The sequence below is a fragment of the Sebastes umbrosus genome, chromosome 23 (assembly GCF_015220745.1).
Source record: "Sebastes umbrosus isolate fSebUmb1 chromosome 23, fSebUmb1.pri, whole genome shotgun sequence".
NCBI lineage: Eukaryota > Metazoa > Chordata > Actinopteri > Perciformes > Sebastidae > Sebastes > Sebastes umbrosus.
Window position 1 is genome coordinate 8,543,652 of NC_051291.1, and position 20,052 is coordinate 8,563,703.

Genomic DNA, 20,052 nt, shown 5'->3' on the forward strand with positions numbered 1-20,052 from the left:
AGAAAATACTACCGTTACTACTGTTACTAATAATAACAAACATTTCCTTGTAAACTTGGGGATTCCCATCAAAATGTCACCTTTTTGCTATAATATTAATAATTAATTAATTTAAAAACATTTTCAGTTATAAATTTAAACTTAAATGAGTTTCAACTTAGACTTCAACATTTCTATTTTGTAAATAAATGTCTTCTTTTTGATTATTTCCATTTGATTTTGAATCATTTTGGGGGTATTTCTCTGTATGTACAGTATGCATGGGACAATATTAACAAAGTGTTGGGAAGAGCATAGATACATGTAGCATTTAGCATCTTTTAAATCCCATCTGAAAACTTTCTTTTATAGGAAAGTGTTTATAAATATTTAATATGTTACTGGATTTAATCATACCTTCCCTGGCCAATTTATATATATTTTTTACTTTAATTTATCCCTTGGTATTTTTTGTTTTTATGATCCTTCTGTTGTTTTTATTTTATTCTATTGTTGTTTATTAAGAAAGTGCTATATAAATAAAGTTTTTCATTATTATTATTATTATTATTATTATTATTATTATTATTATTATTATTATTATTAACATTAATGATTATCATTATTTTTAATTATTAGGAATTGTTATTATTATTATTACTTTAAAAAATAGTTTGTGTAACTTTATGAACTCTTTAGGAAGAAATTCAAGGAGAACATTAGGACTGCAACCAATGATTATTTTCATTATTGATTAATCTGCTGATTATTTTCTTGATTAATCAGTTAAAATGTCCAGAAATAGTAAAAGATTAAAGTCCAAGTCTTCAAATTTCTTGTTTTGTCCACAGTCCAAATCCCAAAGATATTGAGTTTTGTCAAAGAAAAGCATCAAATCCTCATATTTTAGTCATTATTTGACATTTTTGCTTAAAAAATGACCAAAAACCATCAACCAATTATCAAAATAATTGCTCAATACTTGTTTATCTATCTATTCTACTGTTTCAGCTCTAGAGGAAATAAACATTTTGACAAGTTACTGATGCAAACTCCATGCCCTTATACTGTCTGTACTGTAACTGTGAGTACATGTTGACCTTGTGTCCCTGTACTGTACTGAGGTCTGAATGTGTGAAATGCTGTATTTCAGGATTCAGGGTGAAATGGCCTGTGACAGAGGACAGGTACGGTTCATGACCTTCATGAAGACAAAGCTTTAGATGTGACCTGCTGATAGAGCCAGTGTCATGTATAAAGAAAAACGGACAGGAATGCAAATACATTCATGTTGTTGCCTCGGTGTCTGCACAGATATTCAAAACCATTATCTTTACACATCAACCCGTTTGACACTGCTTGTTCAGCAGCAGTAATATTTATAGTTATTTGATTGTATAATTTGTATAAAAAACATCCAGTTAACAAAATGAAACAACAAATACAATTGCAGTATTTAATGTTGCTGCATGATTTTAGTGTAAGAAATGTACAGTAATATACCAGTAAACTTTTCAAACCTCAGCACAAAGAGAAAAACCTCGTGGTGGCCTGAACCTTCATGTGGCACGCCAACAAAACCTCTGAATGACTTTTCACCCCCTCGACGCTGGAGGCAACGCAACAATGCGCTTAATTTGCTGTGTGAGTACCTGTGTACCTGCTGAAGTGTGTGTGTGTGTGTGAGTGTGTGGAGATACAGCGAGAGCCCAAACAGTGCGGCGCCAGCAGTCTGCCCTTCCCTTGAGAACGTAACGGCTGAGTGCCATCGGAAAGAGAGACTGACGGGAGGAGGGGGGTGAGGCGGGGGGAGGGTTGCTTAATATCTGCACCATGGACGTAAGCAGGTAAAGGCTTTCAGGTAAAGCTGGTGATGCCGCTTTGTCCTCACCAACATACCAACATGGCAATGAACCAGTTGAAATGGTGTAACTGTGACTCAGGCTGACAAACGCCGGTTACTCACCGCAAAGTTCTCGCACAAATAAAATCCCCCCAATACAGTCACTTCCTGTCATTTCCCTCCTCTAATGGTACATGTCAAGTTGAGGTCTCGGCTACTTTATGCAAATCAGGGGCGTCCGGCGCGACTTGCTGCGTCTGGAAACTCCAGAGAAACTTTTAAACTAACCGTTGATCTAAAATAAAGACAGATTCAGCAACTGCATGGCTTATTTCTCACATAAAATGTTTTCAGAAACACATTTCGGTGAACTATTTTCGTGATATAAGAGAAGAAAAGTTTCCAAACGAGCCGCCATGTTGGTTGCGGTTTGAAAGCTGGGAGCAGCAGCCCACGAGGGAAAGCGTTCATCCAATCAGGTGCCGAGTGTCTTGTGTCATGGCAACTCATCAAACGTCCAATGCTGGGAAGCGAGGCGATCCCTCGCGATAAAAAACACAATAGCTGGTAAGACTGTTATCAGGTCATTAAAAGGGTGTTATCAGTGGTTATCAGCCTCATAGATGTGGGTCAGGAGGTCCCTGCTCTGCCTACTAGTAGGTTTTTATCATCGATTCACATGGGTGATGCTAAATGCAGTACCTGTGAGGGTTTCTGGACAATATTTGTCATTGTGTTGTGTTGTTAATTGAGTTTCAATAATAAATATATACATACATTTGCATAAGGCAGCATATTTGTCCACTCCCATGTTGATAAGAGTATTAAATACTTGACAAATCTCCCTTTAAGGTACATTTTTAATTGTAAATTACATTAATTTGCAAATAATCGCGATTAGTTATGGACAATCATGTGATTAATCACGATTAAATATTTGAATCAATTGACAGCCATAATAGGAACGTATTTTTGTGAGACAGGTTGACGTCGCAGGCTCTTACTGACCCACATCTATGAATTGAATAAAGACTGAAAACGGCCATTTAATGAGCTGATAACAGTCGAATCGGGTGCATAGAATCTTTGATCTCTCTGGAGTGAATGTCCAGCACTTCAAAAATAAATTTCACTCCACATTTCTACTTCCGAAAACCCCTCAGCGCCATATGATAATCCTACTGTGCAATTCCAACGCAGAACTGCTGTCTAAATTCCCATTTTAATCTGTAGAGGAGGGAAATGGATGTATGAGAGAATATGAAAATAGGGTGAACTCCAAAGCCCCCTGTGCTTACTCCTTCAGAAATACATTTCTGCTGCGCTCGGCACAATCCTAATGCCAAAAACATTTACCCACAGTCCTCCTGGCCTCGCCCTCCTCCACCCCCCCATCCGACCAGGTTCCACTTCACTTCATTCATTTTTAAATCAAATGTTTTGATGTCATGCTTTAAAAACAAAAGAACCATAACTGGCTGAGTTCAATGTGGAGGAGGACGGAGGGGAAAAACGAGTCTGGAGGAGCCAAAAATGACTGAAACTCAATCTGGTTATGGAGCGCTCTTTGTTTTCATTGACTCACGACTGATTCTTAAACACTTTTCATACGCTAACTAGTTAGACAAATATAAAAATCTTGGAGAGAAAATATTTTCGCCCCATCGTATACATTTTACATGAAAGGCCCCCAAGATGCTCGACCTCTTCGGCTTTCACCACAGGAGGGGGATTAAAGTTTCATCCTGCGCTTTCTGTTTCAAAACTATCAAACTGGATTTTTAAAGGAGGGGTTTGATAATATAGCGGCGCCTCTGTTGGCGTCCCCCCCCTCCCCTCTTACGCCTGTCAATATCATTCTTTCCAGTTTGATGGAAGAATCCAAGTCAAACCTTTCTGATTCAAACACACAACCCTAATAAAAACAAAAGCAGCGCTGTTCAGACAGCTTTAATTCCCTTGACAGCCTTCCAGCCAGTCCCACTTAAGGTTATTATGGGCTATAAATACGCTGGTTACCAGGGCTAGAATGTCAACGCTGTTTGCCCTCGTTAAGACACATAATTACCTCATTTACATCTCGTTTCCTCCCCAAAATTGGAAGCCATTATGCGCCTCCGCACTCAGCTCCCCCCCCTCTTCTCCTCCGCCGCCGACGATTAGAGTCATCATCCAATCGGCTTCCAAGCTGCGTGTTGGGAGAGGAAAAGGCTCCCATGAGGAGGCTGAGGCTGGTGGACAGAAACCGACAGAGAAAAGGCTCATGGGAGGAGAGATGCTAAGACAGGAAGTGCAAGTAAAGGATATTTCCTGGGCAAGAAAGTCTCAGTGGAGCCTCCAGAGACGGCAGTGACAGAGCTGGGAAGTACAAACAAGTCACCGCGTCCTGACTGCTTTGAGACGAGTAGTTTCAAAAGGCATCACAAGATTGATACCAATGACACATTTTGATTTTGTTGCATGTATTTGTATGTTTCATTGTTAATTTTCCTGGGTTTCATGGAGTTTTTGTGTCCTATTATGCTCAAAATGCTAATTCAGACACTTATCCACCCCCCAAAAACTAAAACTATCTCCGTCCAGACGAGCGTTTTAGGGCCGTTTCAGAATTAACCTCCATCCACACCTGAAAACGCATATCACAAGACCATTCACGTACACTGGGCATGTGCGTGCCGGTGTAAACAGGAAGCAGCGCTGGACACGGGAATTGATGCAAAGCGCTCGAATAATAGCTTGCCTCTTGCGCATGTAGGCAGTAGTAGCATTATAAAATGCAAAATTTAACTGCACAACCCCGGAGTTTTAAAACTAAAACGGGGTCAGCAGCGTTTTCAAACGTCTCCGTTTAAGGGGCTTGAAAACGCCGGAGAAGTCAGGACGCTACGCATAAACGTAGCAAAAATTATGGGTGGGGAGGTGGATGGGTGCAACAAACACTGGACTTTTAACCAGGAGCCCGGTGTTCAAGACCGTTGTTGACTGATTGTGTCACATGTTTTTTATTGATGTTTGTGACCTGTTTTCTGTAGTTGTGTTAGTTGTGTTTTCCATACATATTTTACTTAGTTTACGTACTTATTTTAAGCCCAACTATGAAGTTTTTCCTAAACCTAACTAAGTGGTTTTCTTGCCTAAACATAACTGCAGACATTTTCGTGGTGTACAAACACACAAAAAGGCTAAAATGCATACTCATGACACGCGGAATATCTGTGTAACGTCAATGTATTTATACGCCTTCCTGTAAGACCAGGTTGGGTATGTATACTCCCGTGTTCTGTGAGGTAAAATGACTGTTTTTGTGAATGTAGTCTGGTGGCTTTAAAGAGAGCCATTTAACGATTTCAGCTCCCCGTATGAAATTACTGTCTGATGACGAGGTAGCTGTTATCCCTTTTTCTGTATAATGCTAGGCTAAGCTATCAAGGTGCGAGCTCCAGGTTTTTATTGATCAGCCAGACACGAGATTGGTATTGATCGTATTTCCCCAAATGACGAACTATTCCTTTAATTCAAATCACCACAAAATAATAGCTTCACAGTAAGCCTCCGTGACACAACATCACAATCTTTTGTTTCAATCACCTCTCAATGCAGTAGAGGGGAAAGTTACAGATTTCTGCCACCGCCAGCTTTCATACCAGATATATCAGGATAAATATCAGCTGTTATGACCCAGCAATAACCTTCAGGGCCAACGCAAGGAGACACACACAAAAACCTTCATATTTAAAGACGCCACAGACAAAACAACCCGACGTGGAGCGTGCAGGGAGAGATATGTGTGTGTCAGAGGACAAAATAATCTGTAGAGGAGATCAGAGAGACGTCATTCCTCACATCGCTGACAGGTCCCAGCCTCTGTCTGTCCACATCAGCCTCCAAAATCAACAACAACGAAAACAACAATAACAACAACAACGTATGATATAGAGGCTGCTTCTCCCTCTTTCTTCTTATCCCTCTCTCAGTGCTGTTGCCTCCTTTCTCTTCTTTACTCCTTCATTCTGCCTCCTACAAACTATCTCTACCGGCTTACCGTTATATGGTGGGAGTCTGGTATATTGTGTGTGTGTGTGTGTGTGTGTGTGTTATAACAGTATTACAGCAGTTGTGTATGAAAACAGCAGATAAGAGAGCAGGATGATGAAATGTGAAGCAACAACACATGACCCAGCTTAAAGATCTCTGATAAAAACAAACACGCCACATGCTGCTGTATCTACACACATATAGCGGCGAGAGCACACACACGTCTGGTCTGAATACACGTGTACACACACAAGGTATACACACGTTTCAACAGATAAATACACACAAGCTACGAAGCAAATGTTACACATTCACACGGGCAGAAAAATGTACCCGCGTATTTGTGATTTTGTGTGTGTATTTTCAGCATGTGGATGTGTGTATATGCATCCGTATGTGTGTGTGTGTTCAGTAATGACACATGGAGGCCAGTTCAGCATTGTAAATGAAAAAGACTTGATAAGATCGGTGAGACGGGCCGAGTGACTTGGGTTTATGTGGTGGGTGGAGGGGATTGGAGAGTGTGTGTGTGTGTGTGGGAGCAGGGAATCATGGGAAAATGCATGGTGGAGGTGTACACTAATTTTCCCTGCTGAAAACTGCCTAAAGTCTACCACAAAATCCAGTGTAGAGAGAGCTTTCGTTACAGCTAGAGAAGAGAAAATCACGAGGTTTTATGCACGGTTTTTTACAGCAAAAAAATCTAATTTTGCTAGATTGGTAATGTAAAGTCAGAGGATGATATTGTCTTTTTTTATGATCCAAGTATAATTTTATGTGTAATAAACACACAATTTCAAGGATTTTTTTTATGGGTGTGTCCATTTTTTTTATGATATCGGACAAACTGTAATTGAAAGTCAACACAAAATATCAGCAGCTTCGATCTATTAAAAACTGTCTATTATAAGCTGAATGAATGAATGAATGAAAGCTTTATTGCCCCTAGGGGGAATTTGCTTTCCACAAAGAGCATTAAAGAATATCGAGAGAACATTAACAACCCTATATGACAGCACATATAATAATATACTTAGAATAAATTGGACTTAAATAGCACCTTTCTAGAAACCCATGGACGCTTTACAAAGAGGGCACACAAAATCATACTGATAAATAAACAGAGGAGAGAAAAAAAAAACTGCTGCAACTGCAAACTGCCTAAAGACTGCCACAAAATCCAGAGAAGAGAGCTTTTGTTACAGCTTGAGGAGAGAAAATCACAAGGTTTTATATATATATATTGCATATATATATGTACTATATATATAGCAATGTCATCACGTAGAAACCTACGTCATGTCACATGGGGAAAAAGTTTTTAGAAGGGCTTGGGAAAATAGCATTTTGACGCTAAAACATAACGTACTTCAACCAAAATTGTAATGTTCAGATTTGAATACATAAGGAACACCACTAAGGAGCTATATAATGATATAAAAACCTTAAGGAAAAACGTAAAAAAGTAAACTTTATTTATTCCAAAGTATCTAAATAAAGCTTTTTTTATTTTTCATGTTTCTATCTGTCTGTCTTTTGCCTGTTTTTTAATCATTTGATGCATCTCGTATGTTTTTACTTTTGACTCAAACTGTCCTCGGTGCACTTTTGCTTTTGAGGTTGACCTCAAACTATAGACCAGTTTACTATCAGTGCATTTATCAAAACTGTTTCCATCCAGCTTCCCTTTTGTCTCTCCTCTTCCTGTCTTGTGAAGAATTTCTGTATCAAGAGTGAGGAAGAAAAAACACACACACACACACACAAACACCAATCAGTGGCGAGTCCTCTATCTGATCTGGACTTGATCATGGTGCCATATAGAGGGTCTCCAATGAATTCACATCCACACACACTCAGCCCTTTGGTCTGATAACAGCGGTTTGGGGGGAGAAGGGGAAGTTGAGGGACAGATATGTTTTTTCCGGATGGACAGGTATGGTTTTGGCCACGCTCCGCTACTCTCCGGGACACCTCGGTGATTGGCGTGGAGGCCGGGTCGCCTCCTCCACTGACAGATTATTCATATCACCTAGTTAGGTTTCATGAAGCAATTATATGTCTTCACACTCCGCCAACTTTGGGAATGGCAGACTATAGAAACACACACTATACGGTCTCTGATGGTGGGAAATGCCTGTCAGCGAGGAAGAGGACGGTGGTTTGTCGGGGTTCAAGCTCACATCGGGGCATTAAAGTAACAGTGTGAGGTATTTTTTATTATGAATACATGTCTGTTTTAATTCTCTTCATCACTGATTTCTGTAACGCGTTAGTGATTCAAACTATGGACAAGAAGATGTTTTATTTCCTGCTTGAACAACTGATGTCTATAAAGGTATTTCATGGGAAAAATAAACAATAAGTGACATTATTTACACCTTCAATTTCTCTGGAATAAACTGAATAAGATCAGGGTAACGTTGGTGTGAGCAGTGAAAGAAAAACGGAAGTAAAATCTCGCAGGATTTCCAAGGAAGATGCTACATTCCTTGTTTGATTGACACTTCTTCCTGATACAAACATTTTTTTTTAACTCACTGTTTATATAGAAGTACCTTAGGGAGGGACCTCTCTTAGCTACTTGGAACTTCTGTAAATATAATAATAAACTTTATTTATATAGCACTTTTCAGAAACAAGTTCACAAAGTGCTTCACAGACATAAAACAGAAAATACGTTTTAAAAGGTTATTCCACAGTTGTGTGGCCCTTACAGCAAATGCCTTACTACCCTCTGTCTCAAGCCTTGCCCTGGGCACGGAGAGCAACATGTGTAGTCCGACCTTTCAAGTGAAAACTACTTCCATAATTTAAAGTGAAGGCCTGCTTCAACCCCTTAACATTGAGTTTTCTCCTTTGTTTCCCTCAAAATTACACATTAAAATGATATTATTCCGCACTGTCTTGCAATATAAAATAGATTCTGTATCAATTGAGAAAACAATTGTCACCTCAAGGTCCATTTAGTAGCTGTTCTGGAGCTTTCGGTCAAATCAATGTTGTCCTGGAGGTTCATCCGTGACATTGAAAACTGTAGTTGAAAAAACAAGGTCCATAAAGTACCGTTTTTGGTGGAAAGGTCAAACAAACACAGGACTTTCACCTAGGGGACGGCTGTTTGTGTCCTGTGTGAAATCAAAAGTCAGCGTATTTTAATGTACGTCCGTAGTTTAAATAACGTAACAAATGTATAAATTTTAAGCCAAAAAATTATGTTTTTTTACTAAACATAACCAAGTATTTTTGTTTCATTTTTTTGTGTTTTGTGTCAATTTACAACATTAACCACGTGTTTAAAACCGCGACCATAATCCGGGAGAAAATGTTTCCCTCGAAACATAATTGAAAACTAAATTGTAATTGCAGTTAAGTTGTTTGGGAGAGTAATTTAGTTGGAGACGGGGGTTGCAAATTCAGCCTGACGTATACAGTATAGCCAGTAGTTGATTAGCATAGCTTAGCATAAAGACTGGAAGCAGGTGGAAACAGCTAGCCTGGTTCTGTCCAAAGGTAACCAAATCCACCCACAAGCATCACTAGAGCTCACTAGTCAACATCTGAACATCTCGTTTGTTTAACCCGTACAAAAACAAACAAGTTGTGGTTGTACAGTGGTTTATGTGCTGGCGCAGTTACTTCCTGAAGTCTCTGCTGGTTTCCTAGCAACATCATGGTCATGACAAGACTTGAAGAAAATGTCAAACGATAGAGGACAAATTGTTTTGATAGAGCAATGGTTAAAAACTATTAACGACAATAAGAAATGAGAGAAAAGAAAGAAATCCTCACATTTAACAAGCTTTAACCAGAAAATGTTTGCTATTTGTAAATTAAAAATAATGAAAAACCAACCCTAAATTAACCTTAATGACAATTAATTATCAAAGTTTCACTGATTAATTGAATTTCAGTCTCGCTGAAGAAGGTGCTGCAAAAGTAAAACAATAAAATCAGGTTGTTTTTCCACTTGATGTTGCCAAAAATAAACATCTACTCCCTGTGAATGCCCTATTAGCCCTGCCAGACAGCTGAAGGTTAAACAGTCATAACTTGCCTTTATGTGTCAACATTAAGAGGGTGTGATTCAACAGAACCGGGCTCTGCTTACTTAAACACTACAGCAGAAAATCAGTGTAGCTTGACTGCCTCTGAAAACAGACGCGTACGCCGCTGAAAGACGTGGCGGCTACAACGGGACCAGCACGTACGCAACGCCGCTTCCAGCTAAAAACCAAAATAAACTAAACCCATACCCGTAAAAACTCTGTACCGCACATTTCACACCTCCCTCTGCAACTAGTGAGTGACATCACGGGGGAAACTGTTATGAAGCAGGTTTCCTTTTTGGCAACACACCTCCATAAACACCAACATATAGAAGGTTTATTTGAGCTCTTTCTGTCTTCATCACACACACACACACACACACACACACAGTAAACCGAGCACAGCCCCGGTTCTCACACCATCAGCTGTGACCTGGTTAGCTTTAAGCCGCTGTTTGAGCCTGGCCCTTAGTTGAGGTTGGCTGCTCAGACAGGGCAATAGTTTGCACTCACACACACACACACACATAGAGTAACACACACACACACACTGGCCACTGTGGCTAATTGAATGGCCAGGTTAGGAGGTCCAGGCCTTTATGCTCATGGAGAGGAGCCATGAATATCTCTGTTTCATTTGGACTTCACACACTGAAGCGGTGGGAAAAGGTGAACGAGTGTGGGAACGAACGGCTTCGGGCTTTTGAATATTTACCTTCCTGAAAGCTCTGTGAGGTGAGAGTGTGGACTTGTGTACAGAAAATAAGATAAAGACAATACATGTTGCACAATTGCTGGAGTCTGCACTGACTGGAATATAAGCACATCTGCGTAAATATGCTACGCTCAGAGCTAGTGAATAAAAAGTGAAAAAAACTGTTTATGGCGGATTGGAGGGGAGGTGGATGGATCCAACAAACACACGACTTTCAACCAGGAGACTGGTGTTTGAGACCGTTGTTGACTGATTATGTCACATGTTTTTTATTGATGTTTGTGACCTGTTTTCTGTAGTTGTGTTACGTTGTTTCCATACATATTTTACTTATTTTAAGCCCAACTAGGACGTTTTTCCTAAACCTAACTCAGTGGTTTTCTTGCCTAAACCTAACTGCAGATATTTTTATTTTTCTAGTTACGTTAGTGATCTTTGTGACGCGTTTTTTGTGTCGTGTTTTCCGTACTTATGTTACGTTGTTTCCGTATATATTGTACACATTAAACAGATGATTTTGCAAGTCAAGAAAGTCACAGAAAGAAAGGGAGGGACTTCGTCTATCTATAGTTGTTGAGACATTTCAGTCTGGACCAAAGTGGTGGACCAACCGACCAACACTGTCATGCTCAGAGCCACGCAGGTAGCATGGCAAAAAAATTACCTATAACACCTAAACCTTCAGTCCAGCTTTGGTCATTTTCACACCTTTCCTTGAAGGGTAACATGGTTCCTAAAAGTTACTTTTCATACACTACTAATTTGAATTTGCAACATCAAATATGCTTTGACAGAAACATACTGTAATGTCACCCGGATTATGTCTTTTGTACCTCAGTGCTGGCGACATTCAAGCGGTTCCGTCCGTCTGTCCGTCCCATTCTCGTGAACATGATATCTTAGGTACGCCTTGAGCAGATTTCTTCAAATTTGGCTCAAACGTCAAGTTGGATTCAAGGATGAATTGATTAGAATTTGGTAGTCAAAGGTCAGTGTGACCTCACAAAACACGTTTTTGCTAATGCTAATTATGACAATCACACAAATATCTAACAGGATAAAATGATGAAGTGATGACATTTTGGACAGACATGGATGTAAACTGCAACTTGACTGGTTGGCGGAGGCATACAACCGTGAGGCGGTGATTCTAGTTATCAACCTAATGAGGAAACGTTTTTTAAAAAAAGCCATCTGCAAGGTTGCAAAATGTTCATCCTGAATCTTTTAGCAAAACAATCACTGACAACGTATTTCATTTGTCGACTTATTGTTCACTTATAGCAACAAATGCATGAATTAAGTCTTTATGGTTATGTTTAGGCAACGCAAAGCTCTTGGATAAGGTTAGAGAAAGATTGTCGTCTTGGTCAAATGTCGAAAAAGTCAACAGCGACTTCAAACAGGTCTATATTCAACCACAGCCACGAACGCCACATTTTGAGGACTAGAAAAAAAACAATCTTCATAGGAGTCAGGGTTGCATGTTCTGTGTTTTTCCGTTTCTTGATAAAATTTTATCAAATTCTGGATTCCACTTCTACTAAACCCAAAAAATACAGTTTGGTAAACGTTAAAACATGGTTTTAAAATTCAAGTTCTCACCAATCCGTGACAATATGCAAGTGAAAAGGAGAAATGTTCGATTTAATGGGTTTTCATTTCAGGCCTTGAGGCGATCCATAGCTTCAATCGAAAAAATCCAGCATCTACATGATGTACAGTATGTGCCGGTTCAACCCGAGTATCAGTTCACGTACAGTATACATCTTTAATCATTTCCATGCATGTGTATGTTTTGTGTGTGTAAATGTTCATGCATGTGGAGTCGCCTCTTATCTGCACGAGGAAAGGAAGTAAAAGGACAAGGAGAGAAAATGGAGTCTTGGAGAAGGAAAATGAAACCTGGGAGCAGGAGTTGAGGGAGAGGTGAGAGGACGGCGGCTGATAGACGGAGCATAAGAGGAGCGGGGAGGAAAAGGAGGAAAGGGAAATTGAAATGGTGTGATGAGAGGGAGAGAAGATGGAGAGGAAAGGAAAGGGAAGAGTCTGCTGTATTTGATGCAATGTTTGCTGATGTTCAGCATTCACACATAGTATTATGAAATCAATGGGTGAGTCACTGCATCATACAAACTCTTGTGTAAGGGCAAAAAATATCAGATACTGGCCAGTGATGTTGAGCCGTTATTCTGAAAATAATTTCATCAATATTGATTGATTGATTTCTTTATTTCCGTGTCATGCACACAACGTTTGGGCACCCTTATGTCCTCGTAGACAGGACAGTAAAACAAAAAGTGAACCTTATCAATGGTAATGTTTCTGAGCATAACTGTGCACATATAGGGATCTTTGTCTTTTGTTTAAATTATATTTCACAAAAAGTTCTACACTATAGTTATTCTTTATGAGACAATAAGTTTGTAACTTTTGTTTACCCCATATATCAACAGACCATTTTTCTCTATGCAGGAGAAACCTTATATATAATGTCACAAAGTAACCTGTTCTGAAAAATTAATGATAAATCATTCAAATAAAATAAAGATATCAGCTCCTTAACTAAGGAGGACGGAACCTGCCAAAATAAAAAATAAATTAAATGATAAATAAATGACCTGATAAATAAATGTCATTAAATATAGCAAAAATAATATAAAAAATAAATGCAGCCATTAATGAATCGATAAAATTTGACATAAATTGATATTTCTGTTTTAATTTGCTTATTTATTTATTTATCTTTATATTAATTCCCTTTTATATTGACTTCTGTTTAATTTTCTCTTTTATTTATTTCTGTATTTATTTTTTATAAAAGTTTGTATTTATTTATTTTTACATTTATTATTTATTTATTTTATATTTATTTTTACAAGTATTTTTTATTTATTTTATATTTATTTTTACAAGTATTTCTTATTTTATTTTTTTTATTTATTTATTTATGCACAATTTTCCCTTTCCATTTCACCCCATATATAATTCCCCAAACATATTTATTTCTATATTCTTTTCTTTATACATTTATTTTTACAATAATTTTTGGCAGGTTCCGTCCTCCATATTTATCATCAATGACCATGCAAAACTCAAATAAAGGTTTGAGTAGAGACTTTCATGTCGCATGACGTAAATGCTGATTTAGACACTTCTCCACCTTTACAAGGATTCAATTCTCATGTTAAAACGTACAAATTTAGGGTGTGAGAAAGATATCAGCACAACGTGTTTTCAATCTGCAGCTCCAGTACAAAATGACTGTACTTCTAACCTTTCTTCCTGTAAAACTTGAAATGCATTCACCCACACACACCACCACCAAGGAAACAAAACACTCAGCTCTGTCTCACACTTTGAGACACAAACTCATTTCATTATGATGAGACATGCCTCATTTTTAAAACCAGTCGACAAATGAAGCATTGACTAAATGTTGCGCGAGTGGCACAGACACAATAAATATCCTCTAACTAATACCTTTGTACTGTATAATAGGTTTCATAAGGGCAAGGAGGGGCCACGGCTTCAATTATGGCATAAACACTGATGGGAAAACACACACACACACACTCATGAGGAGGAAGTGAGCATCATTAGAGCAGGACTCTGCTGGAGCCAGTGGTTACAGTTGAACATGGTCTGTTTCCACTGTCTGTGTAGTTACTCACTGTATTACTCAGAGTTCAGTGAGTCGGCTTCCTCTGATGTTATGTGATGATGCAGTTGAAAAATGCAGTGTGATTGATTCATTCTACAGAATCTATCTGATGAAGTGTACACTGTAATGTATTGATCAGACTCCAGAAAGGTTGCATGTAGCCTGTGGCTGCATCCGAAATCTCATACTGTGCACTACATACCTAATATGTGTACTATCATTCAACATACTTTTGTGTGAGTAAACAGTAGTATGCATCTTTTCGGACGCACTGAGCAATAATTTACGTCATCACTTCCTGAGAGCCTCCTTGCCGGTTGGAGATGCGTATCCATGGTAACCTGTGCCAACCTCGTGCGACCAAACGATGATTTGTGAGATGAAAAGTCTGAATTAATTTTACTTACAGTTAAATTGAAGGGTTATTGTAGTACAGAGCTGTCCGTCAACGTCTGTTATGAACGTTGTCGTCACTACCGCATTGCATTGTGGGTTATTTATTAATCACAAGTTGTGTTAAAGTGGCAGTAGGCAGTATATTTTTGGCATCATCGGGTAAAAATTCCATAATAACCTTTCAGCATATTGTAATTCAAGTGTTCTGAGAGATAACTAGACTCTCTACACCTCCTCATGGCTGTTTTCAGGCTTTAAAAAATCGTGTGACGGGAGACTTTGGCCAATCACAGGTCATTTCAGAGAGAGAGAGCGTTCCTATTGGCTGTGCTCCGGCTGGTGGGCGATGCTTGGTATTTCCTCAACTGATCTCAACATGGCTGCCGGGTCACAAACTTTCTCATTTTACAGCTAAACAGTACACTGCAAGATGATTCTAGAAACATTTGAGGAGCGATATAGGCATTACAGTAACAGAATATTGATTCATATTTGATCAGCGCTGCCTAGTTTTACCATTTGGTCGGAGTTTGCGAGTGATTGACAGCTGACTATTGTCAGGATATAGCAACCTTTCTACAAAATTAACTTTTTTTAATAATATTTGCTCCAATCTCGCCTACTGCTGCTTTAAATATGTTGGTAGGATGAGGGTTAAAGTTAAAGTGTATGTGTTTGTTTTTTTGTAGAGCAGGACCATGTCGCCTTCTACTAGATTTAATTAGATAATTTGCAGTTGCTTTTCTAAAGATATTGATGCAGTCTGCAACCTGTACTTATTTTTTATTTAATAAGATACTGTGGTAATGTGTAAAAAGATAATACGGTTGGGGTTTGAGTGCTTTTATAGTCTTGTGGCTAAAATGTGGTTTCGGAAGTGTATACAGTGTGTTCCAGTGTATTTATGTGTTTGGTATGAAAAAGGTCAATATTAAAGCTATAGCATACCAGCATAACATATCAGCTTTCAGCAGCTTCAGTACAAAACATATCATCAGTATCATGAGCCCTCAAACACACAGATCAGCTGAATCCTCAACAATACACACATGCAACATATGCAGTTTTAAAACACACACTGCAGTCTTGTTGAGGATGATGCAGTGTAGGCCTATATATAGCATACATTGGACATGCAGGGGGTGTATGAGGGGTGACTGCAGTTAGGAAGGTATACAAGGGGGTGAGAGAGCAGTAAGACGGGTAAGTTAAAGAGTTAAAGGGTTGAGACAGAGGTTGGGAGGGTTACAATTGTTAGTTTAGCCCCACTGGCTATATTTTCCGTCCCTTGGGCCTATTTTACATACTTTCCTCTCAGACCCAACAAACAAACATGGAGCACAATTAGTGCTGTGCATGTACGTATGTGTGTGTGTTCGTGTGTGTGGTGCGTGTGCACATGAATTAAGAGCGTGGGAGCAAACGAAAATGATTTTCTGTCTAAAAAATTGAGTTATGTGGACATGCACACACACATAACGCGATGCATGTCCTCACACACACACACACACACACACACACTAAACATAATTTCTCATAACACTCTAATATGGTTCATTTTCAGCTATCAAAACACACATGAAAAGAGTGTTAACGCTGTCAACAAGCGAGCATGGGATGTGGAACCGTCGTTTTCATTCTCAATATGTCAAGGTTAGGGTGTATTCCAGCAGCAGAGAGCGAGGGAGAGGAAGAGGAAGAGGAGAGAGAGAGAGAGAGAGAGAGAGAGAGAGAGAGAGGGTTAGAGGGGGAAGGAGTGTCGTTCTCCATCCTCTGCTCTCCAGAGAATCCCATCATGAAACGCCAAAGCACAAAGAGCTCAGAGCCTTCGACTGAAACCGAGGGACCTTTAATCCAAAAAGCGGGAGCATGGCTGGGGCAACAGCGCCACCCAGCACGCCTTTACGCGTACTACAGTACACCTCATCTTCCTCTTCCTCTAAATCCTGACCTGCCCATCTCCATGTTTTAAAAAAAATAGAAAAACAAAGGGACATTTTTGCCATCCCACATTAATTCAATGATCAAAATGAGCGACGGTGAAACAATTCAAGTCAAATCCGCGCCCGGTTTTTGAGCAACCCCTCCTCCTCCAACACATGAGAGAGGTAATCAAAGCCCCAGTCTGCTTTCTGTGTGGGAATCTAACCCTTAATGGGCTCCACCAACCTCACAGCCAAGCACACAAAATCAAACTAATTACAATTTGTCCTTTCTCTTTTGTCCTCTTCACAGTGCTCCCTTTTAATTCCCACCAAGAACACACTAAAAAAAAAAAAAGGAGGTGGTGGGTGTATGTGAGGAGTATACTGTAGCGGGGGGATTTTCCAAAGTGGCACAGTAAAATAACACACTGGAGTGTATATCGGCTTCCACTCTCCCTCATTTAAATAAGCGCCAACACTGATTTTCTAACAAAAATATGGTACTAGTATAATAACAATGAAATAAGACCCTGTGAAAACTCGCAGCCTGCAGCAAGTATTTAAAATATCATTTAAAAAGGGCTGATCTGTAATTCAGAGCGGATATGGTATCAGACGGCGTGCTTGTCATTCCCGGCTATAATCTCCACTACGCTGAGAAACACACTGTCTGCTGGCAGCACTGGAGAGAGGGAGGAAGAATAGGGAAGAAGGGGGGGCAAGCGGGATTTGACTACTTATTTTCCATCCTCCTCTAGGTGCCGTTCGTTTGTCTGATATCGGCGGCGAAAATCTCAGAAGCGAAGAAGAATCAGAGATTGGAGGAGAGAAGTTGGAGCGCAAGAAATAGGAGGCAGAAGAACTGGGAAAAGTTTTAGAATTAAATTATTAGATGGGGAAAGGATGATGGAGAGATGGAGGAGGTCGGAGGAGACACACTTTTAAGAGAAAAGAAACTGATTAATCAACGTCTATTCTCATAATCGATTATTTGTTTGTTTGGCTTTTAATCTTTAAGGAAGTTTATCATGTGGAAATTCTTAAAGTTTATTCATCAACTTGCAAACGAAATCTCACCACAAAGTCCATTTAGTGGGGGTGTAAATCACAAGTTTCATCACGATACGATATTATATTGATTCTTTGGACAACGATACGATATTTGCTGATATCACAAAGTCTGTCATGATACGATTTCGATCCAGTTCAATTCAGAGGCCTGCGATCGATTGGAGACGATGTCATATTATATCAACTTACAAAAAGCAAATAAATTATGATATGACTATTACTTTTATTACTGGGCTCTTCCAGACATTTAAATGAAAAACAATTTATTCTTTTTTAATAAAAACAATAAAAAAGAGACCTCATGTCGTTCACTATAAAGTGCCACATTTCTCATGATTGATGATATTGGATCATTGATCACTGAATTGATACATTGATCCAGATCGATGTATTATTACACTCCTAACATTTAGCGGCTGTTCTTGAGCTGTTCATCATATCACATGATCTTCTTCAAGAGACAGACTTGTGATTGAATTGTAGACGTTCAAATTTCCATTTTATTTCAGCACTTTAAGGACTTTTCATCCACGTTGGCTTAAAAGTTAGAGTTGAAAGTTCATCCCTGACTTTTGAAACAGCAATTGACGAAAACAAATCGCACCACAAGGTCCATTTAGTAGCTGTTCTGGAGCTTTCAATTTAGTCCAACAATGTAGTTATTGAATTATAAAAAAAGATCAATAATTAGTCACTTGTTGTAGCTTGTCAAATATCAGATGGAGAAGGCTGATGAATGGATGAACTGGAGGCATGAGGAGATGGACCTCTGAAAAAGGAACGATGATAAAGAGATACGTCACAACGTCACGATATACAGGTATTGATGATAACCGTGATATAATACACATGATAATATCCTGTAACTAATCCAGCGCCTCTTAAATCATTTTATAGATACAGTTATGTTTATAGACTCTCTCTCCACCACGCTACGCTCGTATTTTGAGTGTAATTCATTTACCAAAAAAAGAGACCAAATATGTTATTGTGAATTCTTTTGGCCACAATAATCGTGCCCTATAAAGGAACCATTGTTTGATTAACCCATTAACAAAATATTTCGACGAGTCTGACAATCGATTCAATCATTTAAGAAATTTATTTGGCATAAAATACTTAATCTGAAAAACTTTTAGTCTTTTACAAATCATGTTTATAAAAAAACATCTTAAACGAGTAGTCACTGTTGGGATTGAAAGTTCATTCATGACTTTAGGAACAGCAGTTGACAAACAGAAAATCACTACAAGGTCTATTTAGTTGCTGTTCTGGAGCTTTTGGTCATAGCACACTGTCTTCTTCAGTGTTGTTTTTGACCCTGGAAGCAACAATTGACAAAAAAATCTCTCCGTAAAGTCCATTTAGTAGCTGTTCTGGAGCTTTTCATCGTATCACACAATCAAATGAATGATTTTTTTAAAAAAAGGTAATTAATTGCTTGTTTTAGGATGTCAAATATGAGGATTTACTGCTTTTGTTTATCTTTTTTTTTAATATTATTGGTCAGACAAAACAAGCAATTTAAAGATGTCACTTTAGGCTGTGGGAAATTGTGACAATTAAGTTGATAAATATAAAGAAAATGGATTAATCAATGTCACTGGGGCTCTGGAAACTTGGGTTTCGGATTGATGGTTTCACAAAACAAGCAATTTGAAGATGTCACTTTCTGCATTTTTCACATTTTTCACATTTTATAGATTAAAAATAGTAGTCAAATAATCAGAAATAAGATCAATAGATTAAACAATGAGGGAAATAATCATTAGTTGCAGCTTCAAATGGAATTATGAATGACTAAGACTGTCCTGGACACACACACACACACACACACACACACTGGCACACACACACACACTTAAACACACATTGGGTTTTGGTTAGACGTGTGGTCTGGACAGGAAAGGGCCGGGGCCGCCACACTCAGCGGGACGCGGACCTCAGGCAGTTCACACCACACACACACACACACATGCAAACACACTGCCAGGCCGTCCTTACCCACCTATCCTGTTGCAGTGGGGGGTCGGAACTGGCCAGACACACACACACACACACACACACACATCATAGACATCCTCATATTCAAACACACACACTCAGTTGGCGGAAACTGGCAGTGACATGCTGTCCGGCGGCTCAGGGCTCTGAGGTTGGGCTGAGCCATCTATCATACAGCCAGAAACACAGTAACCCAAGACATGAGTGGCAGGGGATCACACACACACACACACTCACACACACACACACACACACTGAAGAAGACATGTGTAAGTATTCTCACAAACAAAACAGTCGCTCAGACAAAGCCGGCGACACGCTACATCACGCTACGCTGGCTGAGAAAACCCTCAATATGAACTGAATCTAAT

General features: G+C 39.0%; 1 long non-coding RNA gene across 1 annotated transcript in view; it reads left to right on the forward strand.

Moving 5' to 3' along the window:
* Positions 1–17,472, forward strand: part of LOC119482707 — a 307,476-nt gene extending 290,004 nt beyond the window's left edge. The window contains exon 2 of the long non-coding RNA XR_005205504.1: positions 17,365–17,472. This is a non-coding gene — a long non-coding RNA (uncharacterized LOC119482707). The remainder of the gene's footprint in view (positions 1–17,364) is intronic.
* The last annotated feature ends 2,580 nt before the right edge of the window (positions 17,473–20,052 follow it).